General features: G+C 41.1%; 1 protein-coding gene across 1 annotated transcript in view; it reads right to left on the reverse strand.

Annotated features, from left to right (window-relative positions):
* The window catches only part of LOC120927965 (beta-1,3-galactosyltransferase 5-like), a 73,694-nt gene that overhangs the window by 1,639 nt on the left and 56,435 nt on the right, over positions 1-15,620 (reverse strand). The gene's annotated exons all lie outside the window — the stretch shown is intronic.

Consider the following 15,620-nt stretch of genomic DNA (forward strand, 5'->3'; position numbering starts at 1 on the left):
CCCACCCTGTATATTTTCATGTGACAACACTGACGAAAGAAATTACACTTTGCTACAATGTAAAGTAGTGAGTGTACATCTTGTATAACAGTGTAAATTTGCTGTCCCCTCAAAATAACTTGACACACAGCCATTGATTTCCAAACCGCTGGCAACAAAAGTGAGTACACCCCTAAGTGAAAATGTCCAAATTGGGTACTAATGGGTTGATTCACTAAAGGCACTTTGCAAAGTTGCAGTTGCTCCAGAGATTAGTAAATGAGCAGAAGCTCTGCTAACTTCCATCATCCAATCATGTGCAAGCAAAAATGCTGTTTTTTTTTTTTCATTTTCCTTGCACGTGATTGGGTATTCTTTGCAAAGTGAAGCTTTACCCCATTTACTAAGCTTTGGAGCAACTGCACTTGCAGAGTGTACAGTCTATTTGTCCTTAGTAAATCAACCCCAAAGTGTCAATATTTTGTGTGGCCACTGGAGTCCTCTTCTACTCCTCCATGACAACATCACGAAGCTGGTGGATGTTAGAGACTTTTGCTCCGCCACCTTCTGTTTGAGGATGCCCCACAGATGCTCAATACTGTTTAGGTCTGGTGACATGCTTGGCCAGTCCATCACCTTTACCCTCAGCTTCTTTAGCAAGGCAGTGGTCGTCTTGGAGGTGTGTTTGGGGTCGTTATCATGTTGGAATACTGCCCTGCGGCCCAGTCTCCGAAGGGAGGATCATGCTCTGCTTCAGTATGTCACAGTACATGTTGGCATTCATGGTTCCATCAATGAACTGTAGCTCCATAGCGCCAGCAGCACTCATGCAGCCCCAGACCATGACAGTCCTACCACCATGCTTGGCTGTAGGCAAGACGCACTTGTTTTTGTACTCCTCACCTGGTTGCCGCCACACATGCTTGACACATCTGAACCAAATAAGTTTATCTTCAGACCACAGGACCTGGTTCCAGTAATCCATGTCCTTATGTGAAAAGGGGAGTAACTGTGTTATTTCCTACATGCGCAAAAGGTGTGTTGAAATTCAAAATGATATTATTAGGGGCTGCCTGTTGTAAGGTTAAACCTAATAAAGTGCACCCTCAGGCCTCGTACACACGACCGTTTTCCTCGACAGAATCCATCAAGAAACTTGGTGGCAGAGCTTTTTTTGCAGAGGAAATCGGTCTTGTGTATGTTTTTCATCGAGGAAACTGTCAAGGAACTCCACGAGGAAAAAAAAGAACAAGTTTTCCTCGACGGGAGTCTCAATTTCCTCGTCGGGCTGGTTTTTGACGAGAAACACGATCGTGTGTATGCTAAGAAACCAGCGTATGCTCAGAATAAAGTATGAGACGGGAGCACACCTTCGGTAAAAGTAGCGTTTGTAATGGAGATAACACATTTATCACGCTGTAACAGACTGAAAAGTGCAAATCGTCTTACCAAAATTTTACTTAACACACCGTAACATGAGATTAGCAAAAGCAGCCCCAAGGGTTGTGCCAGTGGAATCAAACTTCCCCTGCCATTGTATGTGTTGTACCTCACCGCGCTTGAGAACAGGGAGATTTTGTCTTGACCGTGTGTACGCAAAGCAAGCTTGTCGAGTTCCTCGACAAGCCTAACAAGGAACTCGTCAAGGAAAACGATGTGTCTTTTCCGACGAGTTCCTCGGTCGTGTGTACAAGGCCTCAGGGTAAATTGTACAATAAAGTGCAAATTGCAAGAATGTGAACAACCACTGGGTGATGATAACAATATGCTATAAAAATGTGCTAGACAATCATAAAGTGCAAATAAATAGACATGTGCACAGAATTTTTTTTCGTTTTTTTTTGTTCTGTTTCGTATCGTTCCGTAGGTTCGTTCCCGTTCGTTTTTCGTAAGACGCCCGTTTTCCTGTTCGTTCCCGTTCGTTTTTCGTACGACGCGATTTTTTCGTATTCCGATCGTTTCGTATTTTGGTTACCGTTTTATTTTCGTACATGCGGGATGGTTCGTTATTCTGTTTAATTCATGTTCGTTACTTGTTAGACAATAATTTTCGTGAATTTTCGTCATTTTGTACTTTCGTAAATATATCGCGGGATTCGCGGCACTTTCAACACGCGGCTCATCCATATTAACTATTGTTAAGCCCCATACACTTGGTCAGACTTTTTTAACAACAAACATAAAAACGATCGTTTTACCGAACGTTCGTTCGTTTTTAAACTCCATCAGAAAACCATTTTTGGGTTCCAGGTTCAAAAGTCTAGCCAACTGATCTCTCCCTTCAGACGAAAATCCACAGAAAAGTTTATTTGGCTCTACTGTACTACTGTACTCAGCACAAAAGAGAAGCTGCTTCACTAACTAACTACACTCACTGTCCATTCAAAAAAACGAAAATGACATCTTATAACAAAAGATTTGCATTCTGTATTTTGAAACCAAATTACGAACAGAAAAAAGGAATTCAGAATACAGAATACAAATCTTTTGTTATAAGATGTCATATGAACATACAAACAGAAAAAGGAATCAAACAAAATACAGAATGAAAATCTTTTGTTATAGATGTCATATGAACATACAAACAGAAAAAGGATTCAAATAAAATACAGAATGAAAATCTTTTGTTAGATGTCATATGAACATACGACTGAAAATCAAAATACGAACAGAACAAGGATTCAAACAAAATAAAGAATGCAAGTCTTTTGTTATAGATGTCATATTCGTTCTTTTGCCGTTTTCGTTTTGTCGTATTTTCGTCGGATCGTTCGTTCGTATTTGCGGTTGTTCGTTATGCGACTCATTCGTAATCCCGTCGTTTTCGTATTTTGGTGCTTAAATTTTTTCGTATGTACACATTATTCTGCGGGTACGAAAATGAACATTCGTACGAACGGGAATGCACATATCTACAAATAAATGAGCATAGATATGACCACCTAATATCCAGTGAATACCAATACATGTGCAGTGTCCAGAAGATAATATATGTCCAAAAATTCATCAAATGTTTTCCAATAATACAGTGATCTTGTGAATCCAACAAACAAGAGACTTAAATCTTCCTCCACCAACACCAGCCTACTCACCAGAAATACATGACCCCCATTACAGAAGTCATATACAGCATTGGGGTGTAAGATGTTCCCGGCAATGGATCCTCCAAACGATCATCCAAGAGGATACCAGCCAAATCTCCGGACAACAGGATCAAGAAGTGAAAAAGGAACAATCTCCCATGGTGAGGTATGTTGGCGTTTTATTAAAATTCAAGCGCTAAAAACACTTTAAAAGTGTGCAAAGTTAAAAAGAAGCAAGGGGACCTGCATTCCACTGTGGGCCCACAGTGGAAAGCAGTGGAGCGCACAACGACATCGCCGTGTCCACCTGCTTCAACGTACTTCACCATGGGAGATTGTTCCTTTTTCTCTTCTTGATCCTGTTGTCCGGAGAATCGGCAGGTAACCTCTTTGATGATCATTTGGAGGCTCCATTGCCGGGTACTGTGTCGGATCATGGGAACATCTTACACCCCAGTGCTGTATACTGTATGACTTCTGTAATGGGGGTCATGTATTTCCGGTGAGTAGACTGAGAGACTGGTGTTGGTGGAGGAAGATTTTACAGCCTCTTATCGTCCATTTCCTGCCTACACGTCATTCTCCTTGGGGGGGGGGGGGATAGGAGTATTGGATATGTTTTGAAGCAGAAAAAAAAATATATTGTTTTTTTTGGGGGTTTCTTTTCAAAATGTATGGTATTTTTTTGTTTATAGTGAAAAAAATTATAGCTGCAGAGGTAAACAAATACCACAAAAATAAATCTCTATTTGTAGGGAAAAAAAGGACATCAATCTTATTTGGGTACCGCGTTGCACGACCACACAATTGTCAGTTAAAATAACGCAGTGCCGTATCGCAAAAAATGGCCTGGTCATGAAAGGGGTAAATCCTTACGGTCCTTAATTAGTTAAAGGGGACACAGACAGCATTAAAAACTGACTAGCGTTCTAATTCCTCTCCACTCTATCCAAAACAAAAAACGTTCTGGGTGCAGCTCCCAAGCCCCCCTTCCTTATACTTACCTGAATCCCATTTCGATCTAACAATGTGCATGGGAGGTTGGCTCTCCTGGGTCTCTCTCTTATCATTGGCAATACATTACAGCCGCAAGCAATTTTAAATAAAAAAATTTCCTTTAGAAATTAAATTTTCCTGCGGTACTGTTATAAACATGAGAAAGATGTGCTACTTTACAGGCAGATTAAGGGGACCCCCACGGCATTATATGATATTTAAAGGAATATTTCATTTTTATTGTTTCACTTTAAGCATTATTAAAATCACTGCTCCTGAAAAAAATGCCATTTGAAAAAAAAAATTGCATTGATACATGTCCCCTGGGGCAGGACACGGGACCCCGTGTACTTTTTATGGCAATAAGCCTTTACAATTAGTGTAACAGGATGACCCAGGACACGCAGAGACTTTGTGAGGATGGGGGATACTCCTGTGTCAGCGTCACTGATAACTCTTGGGTCTGAGTCCACCCTGTGTCCTTTGGGCATGGGGTGGCAAGTGAATCATAATTCATGTATTACATGAGATGGGACATTAATAATAGTTCATATTGCAGGATCTTGAGAGATTGCAAGTTGTTGGTTAATTGTGACCCAACCAGTCAATAGTGACTCATCTCTCTGGATAGCCTAGTAACATGTTAAATAAGGCTGGCTTTTGAAAGGCCTTTAACCTGCCTGGCGGTCTTCCCGAGTCTGACACGGGGTTAGATTTTCCTGCTGCGAGCGGAAACCCCGTGTCAGACTCGGGCTTGCCTCGCTAGATCCACAGGCACAAGTTACTTACCTTGTCCCTGGATCCAGCGATGCCACCGCGCTGTGTGAGCGAGTGGGTCCTCGCTCGATTCACACAGTGCCTCCGTGTGACGCCGATCTCCGTTCCCTGCGACGTTACGACGCACGGGGACGGAGAACGGCGCCAAATTCAAAAAAGTAAACAAACACCTTACATACAGTATACTGTAATCTTATAGATTACAGTACTGTATGTAAAAAAAACACACCCCCCTTGTCCCTAGTGGTCTGTCCTGTGTCATGCATGTCATTTTATATAATAAAAACGTTTCTTTCTCCCTGCAAACTGTAGATTGTCCATAGCAACCAAAAGTGTCCCTTTATGTCAAAAATAGTTTTAGATCAGCTAAAAAACAGCGATAATAAATTATAATCACTTGCAGAATTGTGCGATAGCGATTTGTGGCGAAATTCGTCATAAAAAAAAAAAAATAATGACAGCAACAATTCTGCAACTGAGCAAATTTCAGTGATTTTGATTTGATTACATTATTGAATAATTTTTATTATAATTATATTATTATTTGTTATAATTATTTATAATTATTTATTATATTATAATTTATAATTTTGTTTTTAAAAAAATGTCATACCCGGGATGCCTATTAGAAGCTTGTTTGGTCAGATTTAAGTGAGTTATTTCTAAAAATTACAGACCTACAATATAAAACGCCAAATTTCCTTGCAAATAATGGTACCGCTTTTAGCATGTTTTTTCTGACAGAATCATACCGCCAGGGAGGTTAATTGTGTGATAACACTGTCTAAAGCCTATTGATGCTCAGAGGTGTGAATAGGTGTCAAGCTGTATGCGGAGACGGAACGTCTGCCTAGGGAACTCAGTGTGTGATTGTGTTTTGTTTGTTATGCTGTTAATGAAGGAATGTGCAGTGATGAGATCATGATAATTATAGGCCAGCGTCGACCCGTCTAGAATGTTGAGTAATTAGCCTTGGTGTGTGATTAGGGGGGTGGAGATCTCATTGTCCCTTTGAATACTGTCACATGATTGTAACTGCATAAAAAGCTGAGAAGAAACCATTAAAGTATCATTACATTTGAAACCAGAAGCACAGAGCTGTGTGTCTCATGTATGGGGGGAATTCTTATGGGTCGTGTACGTTTGCCTGATTGTGGAGTGTCGATAAGCTGTCTTGGATGGGATGGAAGGTTATAAACGGTGGTGACCGTTACAATTAGCATTTTAGATTTTTCATGATTGTGTCCCATAGACTTTAACAGTGTTCGCATGTTCACAAAAATGTTCTGGTGCAAACCGAACCGGGGGAGGGGGGCGGTGTTCGGCTCATCCCCACTCTAATCACGTGCTTCGAAAAATACACCCCCCCATTGGAATCCATGGTCCGGCTCCCTGTATGTAGATCAGGGGGCCTGATGCATGGATAAAGGGGGCGTCGCCTGTGCACCCCTAATGGACAGGCCACCACTGATCATATCCCCCTTAATGGCCTCTTCTCAAGAGTGAATCAATTCAGTTCCTCTAATCTTTCCTCATAGCTGAGCTCCTCCATGCCTCTTATCAGTTTGGTTGCCCTTCTCTGCACTTTCTCCAGTTCCCCGATATCCTTTTTGAGAGCTGGGGCCCAAAACTGAACTGCATATTCCAGGTGAGGTCTTACTATTGATTTGTACAGGGGGGCAAAATTATATCTCTCTCTCTCTGGAGTCCATACCTCTCTTATACAAGAAAGGACTTTGCTCGCTTTGGAAACCGCAGCTTGGCATTGCATGCCATTATTGAGCTTATGATCCACCAAAACCCCCAGATCCTTCCTAACTATGGATCCTCCCAGTTGTACTCCCCCTATTATGTATGGTGCATGCATATTCTTAGTCCCCAAGTGCATAACTTTACATTTATCAACATTAAACCTCATTTGTCACATAGTCGCCCAATTAGACAGAGCATTGAGGTCGGCTTGTAAGTTGGAGACATCCTGTAAGGACATTATTCCACTGCATAGCTTGGTGTCATCTTCAAAGACAGAAATGTTACTTTTGATCCCAAACCCAATATCATTTATAAAGATATTAAAAAGAGTCCCAACGCTAAACCTTGGGGTACAGCACTGATAACCTTAGAACATAGAGTAAGAATCATTAACCACTACAAACTGATATTTCCAAGCCTGTAGACTTTACCTTACACATGAGCCATGTGTGGGGAACTGTATCAACCGCTTTTGCAAAATCCAAGTTTACTACGTCCACCGCCACCACCCTTTGTTCAAGGCTTTACTTACCTACCTTTTTCCAGCAAGAACTCATCTATGTGGTCTTTTATTAAACTCTCCAGTATCTTCCCAACTATAGAACTTAAACTAACAGGTCTATAGTTACTTGGTAAAGACTTTGATCCCTTTTTAACTACTTCCTGTCCGCCATATAGCAATATGAGTGCGCAATGTGGTTTAGTTAGCCCACTGGGGGTAACAGAGACTGACAGAGACTCTTTACTATGTGATCAGCTGGGTCCCATCACAGCTGATCACGGTGTTAACAGGAATAGCCGCGTATTCGGCGTTTCCTCACTCGCATCTGTCAGACGTGAGTAGAGGAGAGCCGATTGACTGCTCCTCTGACAGGGGGGTCGGCGCTGATTGATTATCAGCGCAGTCCCCTTGAGAATGAACATCCAGGACCACCAGGAGCACCAGTGATGCCCATCACTTGTGACCACCAGGTATGCTACCCATGTCTGCCAGGGATGCCAATCAGTGCCCACAATTGATGCCAATCAGTGCCCATCACTAATGCCTGCAGTGACTCCTTATCAGTGATGCCCATCAGTGCCACCTATCAGTGTATATCAGTGCCACACCCATCAGTGCCACCTATGAGTGCCCTTTAGTGCCACCTATCAATGCCCATCAGTGCTGCATATCAGTGCCCATCAGTAACGCCTATCAGTGCCCATTAGTGCCGCATATTAGTGCCACCTCATCGGTGCCCATTAGTGCTGCCTTATCAGTGAAGGAGAAAATTTACTTATTTACAAAGTTTCGTAACAGAAACATCGGGGGTTATCCACAAAGCAACGTAACTTTTCGGATTTAAGTTACTCCGCCGCAAAATTCCCAAGTTAGGTGCCGATCCACAAAGCACTTACCTGGAACTTTGCGGCGCTGTAACTTAAATCCGTCCGGCGCAAGGCGTTCCTATTCAAATGGGCGAGTCCCATTTAAATTAGGCGCGCTCCCGCGCCGGACGTACTGCGCATGCTCCGTCGGGTAACTTACCCGACGTGCATTGCGCTAACTGACGTCGCTCCGACGTCATTTGCTTAGACGTTAACGTAAATGGCGTCCAGCGCCATTCACGGACGTCTTACGCAAATGACGTAGAATTAAAAATTTGACGCGGGAACGACGGCCATACTTAACATGGCTTAAGACAACTAGGGCTTAGCCCTAGTTTTACGCGGCGGAACTCGACATAAACGACGTAGATTTCTAGCGACGGGCCCGTCGGAGCGTTCGTGGATCGCCGTAACTGGTCATTTGCATATTCTACGCCGGCCGCAATGGCCTCGCCACCTAGCGGCCGGCCTAGAATTGCATCCTTAAGATCCGACAGTGTAATTCAATTACACATGTCGGATCTTCGTCCTAACTATGGGAAACTGAGTCTGTGGATCAGTTCCATAGTTAGGACCAGGGATACGACGGAGTAACAGCAGTTACTCCGCCGTATCTCTTTTGAGGATCTGGCCCATCAATTTTTTTCCAAATTTTCTGTCTTTTTTTATTTGTTTAGCAGAAAATAAAAATCCAAGAGGTGATTAAACACCATTAAAAGAAAGCTCTGTTTGTGGGAACAAATTGATAAAAATTTAGTTTGGGTACAGTCTAGCATGACCGCGCAATTGTCATTTAAAAAGCGACAGCGCTGAAAGCTGAAAATTGGCTTGGGCAGGAAGGGGGGAAAGTGCCTGGTATTGAAATGGTTAAATATGGGCACCACATTGACCCTACATCAATCCAGTGGTACCATTCCAGTCATTAACGATTCCCTAAAAATGATAAACAATGGCTTTGAAATGACAGAGCTCAATTCTTTTAGGATTCTTTTAGGATCCGTGGGTGGATGGATACTAGAACTGCACGATTAATTGTGAAGAATCGAAAAAGCACGATCTTTTTCCCTTCCCGATCTTCAAAACAGCATGTCACGATCTTTCTAACAAGCACAGAGAGTTCTCACTGCTGGAAAAACAAAATCCAGGTAGTCTGCCAAGTTTTAATACAAAATGCAAATAGGTATAAACAAAGTATCTTTTTGTTCTTTTTTCAAAGGAAAGAACTGGCGTGTAGATGAAGAAAGTTTAACCATTTAACCACTTAAAGGGGTTGTAAAGGTTTGTTTTTTATTTTCTAAATAGGTTCCTTTAACCTCTTCCCAACCGCTCCATAGACAAAAGACGTCTACAGAGCGGTTTAGTTATTCCGGGACGACGTCCCTGGGACGTCCTCCCAGAATCCTTCACTCGCACGCGCCCTGCGGTGCGCTCCCAGAATCATCTGTGAGCGCCGGGTCTAGAAGACCCGGCGCATCACAGATCGCGGTAAATCGCCGCTGATAGCGGCGGTTTACCACGTGATTGCTCAGTCAAATGACGGAGCGATCACTTGTAAACAAACCGGCGTCATGTAATGACGCCGGTTCCTCCCTCTCCTCTCTGTACCGATCGGTACAGTGTGAGAGGAGGGGGGGGGAGCGCGGGGTGTCAGCAGCTGCTGTGGGATGGATCTGTGACAAATGCAGTCACAGATCCATCCATCCCTCCCTGTGCAATACTCTGCAGTACCATCAATACTCTGCAATACCCCCCACACTCTGCAATACCCCCCTCACTCTGCAATACCCCCCACACTCTGCAATACCCCCCATACTCTGCAATACCCCCCACACTCTGCAATACCCCCCATACTCTGCAATACCCCCACACTCTGCAATACCCCCAATACTCCGCAATACCTGCTAATATGACAGAAACGAGAATTTATTTTTTATTTTTACAGAATTTTCAGTGTTTTTTCTTTTATAGCGCAAAAAATAAAAAACCCAGAGGTGATCAAATACCACCAAAAGAAAGCTCTATTTGTGGGAAAAAAAGGACAAAAATTTCAGATGGGCACAATGTTGTATGACTGAGTAATTGTCATTCAAATTGTGAGAGCACCGAAAGCTGAAAATTGGTCTGGTGAGGAAGGGGGTTTAAGTGCCCAGTGGTCAAGAGGTTAAGCTAGTGCATTGTTGGTTCACTTACCTTTTCCTTCCATTTCCCTTCTAAATGTTTTTTTTCTTTGTCTGAATTTCTCACTTCCTGTTCCTACTCAGTAAGCTTGCTCCCATCATCCGAGTGGTGGTTAGTCAGCCAGAACAGCTTACTGAGAAGGAACAGGAAGTGAGAAATTCAGACAAAGAAAACAAAGAAAAAAAAAACAGTTAGAAAGGAACCTTTACAACCCCTTTAAGGACCAAGCCTCTTTCTGAGATTTATTGTTTACAAGTTAAAAACTGTTTTTTTTTTTGCTAGGAAATTACTTAGAACCCCCAGACATTATAGAAAAAAAATCTAACACCCTAGAGAATAAAATGGCAGCTGTTGCAATACTTTATGTCACACCGTATTTGCTGAGCGGTTTTACAAGCGCACTATTTTTGGAAAAAAATATTTAAGTTAAAAAATAAGACAACGGTAAAGTTAGCCCATTTTTTTTTATAATGTGAAAGATAATGTTACGAGAGAGTGGGTAACCGCTCAAAGAGAACCAGGTAATCTCATTCCTGTGGTCCGAGCCAAGGGTGCAGGCAGTGCAATCAAAATGCAGGTTAGGATGAAGGAAAAAAGCTGGGACAGCCGCACTCCAAAAAAACTCCTCCTTTAATTAAAAATCACAAAATACATGCCACAGCAAAAAACAGCACAACAAAAGAAAAGCTGACGTTTCGCACTATGCCTTAGTGCTTCTTCATAGCTAGTGTGTAAACAGTAAAATGAGTGAATATATACCTTACAACCCAATGAGTGGGAGGGGGCTCTGGAAACAATTAAGTTAAACAGGGTCCCCTGTGAAGTTTGGGTGTGTCTCGACAGACAATCAGAGAGTGTCTCATGTGGACTATGTCTCATGCAAATTCATGGTGAATAGTGAACATTGGATAGAATGATGTGTTGACCCAATAGAGAAGTGGGGTGCAGAAAAATGTGAAAGAGAGTGTAAGAGTATGTGTAAGTGTGAAGAAATATATTTGAGTGTAAGAGAAGTGAATTAAAGTGGACAGAAAATGGAATGATATGTGTAAAACATGTATAACTTGTATAAGTAACAAATAAAATGAAATTAAGAAAACAACAAATATGATATGAATTAAAGTGCAATAAAGTAAAGTGAAATTAATTAAAAAAGAAGAAAGGAAAACAAATAAAAAGTGAAATGGGGAAAAAAAAAAAAAAAAAAAAAAAGGGGAAAAAATAGGGGTGAATATGACGGTGAACCATATAAAGGACGATGCATAAACCATAAAATAATATGGTGTAATGTAGCGAACAAAAAATGCCTAAAGATTGAGCATAGTGTAAAAGTGCACCTTAATTCTAATGGTCTTATTTGTTTTATAGTATATTAACTTGTGTTTTTTATTATTTTTATGATTATTATTATATTATTTTTGTTTTTTGTATTTTTGTTGCCTGTATGTGTTTGTTTACTGACTCATTATTGAAATAATAACTGAGACACCGGGCATCTATCTGGACTGGTTAAACATTCATTGTGAGCTGAACCATTAATACAAAGACAAAAACAAAAAGATGTGAACATGTGTGGCCGTTTATAGAAGAGTTCTAAAATATCCTAAAAATCAGTAAATGAGTAAACATGCAGAGTAGTATGGAATGATAGTAAAAAAGAGGCACTTGAAATGTCGGGAAGTGTCAATGTGGCTATATGAGGCTAATGAAAAATAACCGCTATTAGCGGACAATTGCCAAAATGTGAACCTCAATCTAAATAGAGAAACTCTCTAGAGAATGATAGCGATCAGGGTATGGGCATGGAGTGTGTGTCAGGTTGCATAGCGGAATCGATATATTGGTATTACAATATTTTAATGCTTTAATGTTAGACTGGAAAGGGAAAAGTAAAACCGAAAGGAAACCAAATGGGTTAATGAAAAACTCCCTAGGCAGTAGGTAAACATGTGTTGAAATCGAAAATACGCTATCTGATTCTCTGTCTTGACACATCCAATTACAGAAAAAGCCACATTTGAGGCCACCACATCTCGCCGACAACAAAGACATCGCCATACATGTCGCGATGACTGTGCGATCTACATGAATTAAATACTTAAATGTGTATTTACAAGGAACAAATAAAATTCGATAAAACGGAGAAGCCGAACATTGCTGTTGACAGCTGTATATACAAAAAACAGTTAATACAGTAATAAGAACAAAAAACACACAATATGCATATGAAATGTCCCGATAAACATGTTAAGATAACGAGCAATATCGTATGAATGGCTGGGAAGCCAGCAGAACTGTAATCGTGGGACATATCTTACAATGTATGTTGGTTGGTTCTCTAATGAAACCCAAAAAGAAAGAAAAAAGAGAGTATAGGATACTGAGATCTTGTTGAAAAGGGTGCCAAGAGCCTAGGTGTTTTGTAATCCTCTTACAAAGAAGGAGATACTGTATTTATGGATCCTGTAAAAATCGGGGAAAAAACATCCAGGGTGCTTGTAAGAAAATAAGGTTAGGAAAAAAGGCAAGATGAAAAGAGAGGGGGGAGGGGGAAGGGAATGAGGAGAAAAATGGGAAAATGTGCGCAAGGAAGAGCGAGGAAAAAAAAAAAATAATAAATAAATAAAAAAAAGTGGAAGTGGAAGTGGAGAAAAAAAAAAAAGGTGGAAGTGGAAGTGAAGAAAAAAAAAAAAAAGGGGTGGAAGTGGAAGTGGAGAAAAAAAAAAAAGGTGGAAGTGGAAGTGGAGAAAAAAATAAATAAAAAAAAGGTGGAAGTGGAAGTGGAGAAAAAAAAAAAAAAAGTGGAAGTGAAAAAAAAAATTAATAAAAAAAATAAAAGGTGGAAGTGGAAGTGGAGAAAAAAAAAAGGTGGAAGTGGAAGTGGAGAAAAAAAAAAAAATAAATAAAAAATAAAAGGTGGAAGTGGAAGTGGAGAAAAAAAAAAGGGTGGAAGTGGAAGTGGAGAAAAAAAAAAAAAATAAAAAAAGGTGGAAGTGGAAAAAATAAAAAAAAAGGGTGGAAGTGGAAGTGGAGAAAAAAAAAAAAAAAAAAAAAAGGTGGAAGTGAAAAAAAAAAAAGGTGGAAGTGGAAGTGGAGAAAAAAATAAATAAATAAATAAATAAATTATTATTTTGGAAATGAAAATGAGAAAAGATAAAAGTAAATGTAAAAATAAACATAGGGCAGGGACAACCGGCAGATCGAGGGAGCTTAATGTATGTTTAGGACCGGGCTCATATAGAATGAAGTATGATAAGCCTCTTAAATACCTAGAGTGAGATATACAGTGAGATGGGATACATGGGAATCGCATGCATACATAAGATATACATATACATAATCTGAATGTGTAATTAGAACGCTTCAAAAACCAAAAAGCTACCACATGTGTTGTGAAGACATGTATGGGAGAGCGTGAAGATGGTATAATGTAAAATCCATGTTGGAGAAATATCGGTTATCAGCGAAATAGTTCTGTATGTATATATATAGTGCACTCAAGAACCGGATACGTCTAGAGTAAAAAAAAAAAAAAAAAAAAAAGGGGGGGGGGGGGGAAATTAGGAGACACAAAATCAGAGAAAAATCTCCAAGGAGATGTGATGAGCTGTGTAATATGTAAGTGTGGCAGTAATGGACAATGGTGCAAACGTGAAACTGGATACTGATACTGATCAGTCATAAAAATGGGACACATCCCACTCAAAATTCATTCCAGACGGAATTCTGGTTTGGAGTGAAAAGATCCAGAACACTTCACGTTTGCACAATGACCGGAACTTGTCGCCTCCCCTGATGGGGGTTTTGACCTGTTCTACACCCTGTATAACAAGACTGGTGATGTCCTTAAAGTGTATGTTGTTCCAATGTCGTGCCACATTGGTGTTTTTATTGGTGGAGATATCATAAAGATGGTCCCTGAGGCGATCTCTAAGCCTACGAATTGTACGTCCCACATACTGTATATTACACAGTGTGCAAGAAATGACATACACAATGTGTTTGGTGTTGCAATTCATGAAACTCTTAATCTCAAATTCTCTATGATTGCTACATGAAATTACGTGTTGGCCTGTTTTGATGAAGCCGCAATAGATGCAGCTTTTAATACCACACTTGAAGGTGCCCTTAAAGCTCAGCCAGCCATGATGGGTGATTTTGCTATTAAATAGGCTGGGTGAAAGGGAGCTTCCAAGCGTGGGTGCCCTTCGAGACACTGTTTTAATGCCCTTGAGTAGTATGGCACTATAGGCTGGGTCACTATACAGTATGGGCAGATACTTCATCACTGTGTTTTTAATTTTCTGAAACTCTAGACTGAATGGAGTAGAGAAAACTGGAGTATTATTGGAGAATTTGGAAGCTGTTCTCTTGGAACTTTGTAGCAAATTATCTCTGGGAACAGAGCTGGCAGCCAGCAGGGCTTTAGTAATGATGTGTTCAGGGTACCCTCTATCTTTAAACCTGCTTGCCATATTATGGGCCTCCTCGTTAAAGGTTTCAGGTGCACTGCAAAGTCTCCTGAGTCTGAGGAACTGGCCATACAGGACCCCCCTGATGGTGTGTCTCGGATGGGCAGAATCTGCTCTTAGAATGGCATTGCCCGCTGTTGGTTTTCTGTAGAGGCTAGTAACTACTGTATTGCCCGCACCTGTCAACTTAACATCCAGAAAGTTTATGGATTTGGAATTTAATTCACCGGTAAACTTTAAATTCAGAGAGTTATTGTTGAAATAATCAAGCCAAAGTGTGAGATCTGCCTCGCTGTCTGAAGTGATAAACAGGAGGTCATCAATATAGCGACCATAGAACACCGTATCAGTCCTGCGGGGGCTATCATGTCCAAAGATGCGGGACCTCTCCCACCAGCCCATGAATAGGTTGGCGAGCGAGGGAGAAAACTTGGCTCCCATGGAGGCCCCGCATCTTTGGAGATAATAGCCCCCGTCAAACATGAAAAAATTGTGGGTAAGTAAATATTCCAAAACAAGTAAAATGAAATCTTGAAGTACCAGGGACATTTTACCCGATTCCCTCAGGAAAGTGGCCACAGCTCTGATACCAAGATGATGGGGAATGCTGGAGTATAAACTTGTCACATCACAGCTAACCCAACGATAGCTGTCATGCCATTGAAATTGGTTGAGTTTGGTCAGAAGCTGTGTTGTGTCCTTGAGGTAACCGGGTAAATCCACCACTAATGGTTGTAGTTGCCCATCAAGCCATTCCCCAAGACGCTCGTTAAGAGAGCCTATACCAGCCACAATGGGTCTCCCCAAAAGGGGATCTAGCCCCTTGTGGATCTTGGGTAGGTGATGGAATACCGGCATGATGGGACAATCTGGAATAAAAATATCTCTCTCATGAACAGAAAAGATCCCAACTGATGTGCCTCTATCCAAAAGGCATGTAAGGGCCTTGGTGAAAGCTGCAGTGGGGTCTGATTTGAGTGCCTGGTATGTGTCTGTGTCAGACAATTGGCGAAGT

Source organism: Rana temporaria, chromosome 2 (assembly GCF_905171775.1).
Source record: "Rana temporaria chromosome 2, aRanTem1.1, whole genome shotgun sequence".
Taxonomy (NCBI): domain Eukaryota; kingdom Metazoa; phylum Chordata; class Amphibia; order Anura; family Ranidae; genus Rana; species Rana temporaria.